This window comes from Neofelis nebulosa, chromosome 13 (genome assembly GCF_028018385.1).
Source record: "Neofelis nebulosa isolate mNeoNeb1 chromosome 13, mNeoNeb1.pri, whole genome shotgun sequence".
Lineage (NCBI taxonomy): Eukaryota > Metazoa > Chordata > Mammalia > Carnivora > Felidae > Neofelis > Neofelis nebulosa.
In genome coordinates, this window is record NC_080794.1 from 18786368 (window position 1) to 18788926 (window position 2559).

Sequence of the window (2559 nt, forward strand, 5' to 3'; positions counted from 1 at the left end):
ATTTGAATATAAACTATGAATTAGAGAACAGTCATGTTAATATATTTTTCATTTTTATAATTTTACTGTGATTTCTTATGGAAAAGTACTTTTCTTACAAATATACACTGAGTTATTTATAGGTAAAGGATTATGATGCTTGTAAGTGTCATTCTAATGTTAATAAAATAATATGTGTAATGAAGCAAACAGAAAAATACCTAACGGTAGTGAGACTGGGTAAAGACTGTAAGGGAATTATTGATGTTTTATGTAAATCTGAAATCATATAAACAAAAAGAAAATGAGGAAGATGTATTGTTTAGAGAAAATGAGCATAATTAAGAAAACAAATGTTAGAAAAAGGAAACATTCATTAGGAATAGTGGTTTTCAAATGCTACTTATTTCTTCAAATATTAAAAATCAACACGAATAAACTTAAGTGAAAAAATAAAGTATTAGATTAAAAAACCAAGAAAAGAATCTGTCCATACTTTTGTGTGTTTTAGAGCTTATACAAAACTTACTGAAATGGGCAATAAAATGATGTCATTGCTTGTACCACCTAAAGATACTGGGGAAAGACATTTGAATAAGCCTTGGCAGAAATGCTGCAAATAAATGCACACAACTATAATATTCAGAGCGAGAATGTCTAAATACCTTGTAGTTGTAGAAAAGTAATTAGGCAGAAGAAATTACTTTTACAGCTTGGACTCATCTAAAGTGTTGCTATTATTTCAATTGAATATTATTCCAGCATCAGACATTCTTTAACAATATAGTATTCTGTGCAGCTAAATGCCAGAACTTTCTGTGGCAAAGACATAACCACTTCTCTACAGGATGTCCTACTATAGTCAGAAACAATTTATCCATTAACAATGTGTCCCTGGTCTTGTGAACATTGGCTCAGCTCACAAGGGTACTCAAACCAAATAAAACACACATATTGTAGAAACAGAATTTGTTCTTATAGAACTTAGATAATTTTCTCTCATGGCAGAACTCCTAGATGAAGCACTAAACAGTGTATTCTACTGGATGTGAAATTATAGTTTTGTTAGCTTGATGGTTTTTATTAGTATGTTTGCTCAGCTTGTTTGCATCTGCTGGTTCATTTGAATTAGATAAATGTAGATCAAAGGGAAATATAACTATGAACTTGCCTAGAGCCTTTACTGACTTTCAATTGCCTGGACCTCCTTTGGTCTCATTATTGGGATAGTGTCTACATTACTGGTCCAGTTCACATCAAGAGATACAAATTCTGTACCAAGTCGGCTGTGAATGATTCCTGGGTTCTGCCTCTGTCTGTGTAACTTTGTCTTCATCTTTCTGGCATTTGATTTTCTCAACTCCAAAATGGGGTAATAAAAGAATGTTAATTTCTTAAGTATAAAGTGTTGTAGGGATTCCAATGATGGAATCTTGCACCACTGGATTATATATCTCCAAAGAACCTTTGAGATCTCATTGGTGAAAAATTCAGTAATTTCATTTGACTACTGAAGGACCAGGCTAGTTAGTGGTTATACAGATGCTGGTCTGAATTCCACCACTTTTTCTGTAATGTCAGCACCAGCCAAAATGCCAGTGAGCTTAATTTCTACACATGGAAGCTTCAGCAATATATTATCTAGGAGAGAGACTTGTATCACATACATCTGCTCTCACGCAGGAGGACATTTTTAAGTGTGTGATGAACAGCATCAGTAGTATGAATTCTAGAATAAACACCACCCATTCATACGTTGGGATTTCTCCTGCTTCACTCATAATACCTCTAGCTTAGGTTTAATATGTGTTCCCAGAGGGGAGAAACACCTGGTTATCACCATAATTTTTCATGAACATCTCAAAAACATATATTGTTTTAATGTAGTATTTTGAAATACCATTTTGATGTGTATTTTGGCTTTTATTTGTGCTATGTTTTCCTGTTTTTAAAATATTTTCTCCTTTTGATGTATAAGAACAGAATATAGATTTTAATGCCTTTTCTCATGAGTAAATTAGCCATTTAAACTTTGTGACATGTATTTCTACTATATATAAGAGGTCCTTTTTTATGATAAATGTAGTTATGAAACATTCTTGAGTTTTAAAACCTCCCATTTCTGTTTTCTCCAGTTCAGCTAACTTTCCATGTTTGGGCTAATCCCTCTCAGAGCATCCAGGTCCTCAACATTTGTAATCTATAAGGAGCTGGTATCAGTCAGTCACCAACATGATTCTAATCTGAACACTCTTCTAAAAGCTTCACTGACTAAATGAACTAGTCATCCTGGTTCGCTCATTAAAAAATGACATTCCAGAAAACAGTTCTTCTAATGACTGAATATCCATAATAACTTGTGGTTTGTGACTTTGGTAGGCAGAATAGTAGCTTCCAAAAGATGTCCAGGGCTCAATCCTCAGAATGTGTGTATATATATGTTTGTCGCATGGTAAGGAGAATTTCCGATGGCAGGTGGGATATAGGTTGCTAATTGACCTTAAAAGAGGGAAATTATCTTGGATTATCTAGGTGTGGACAATGTAGTCACAGGGACTTTCAATGTGGAAAGAGGGGTTA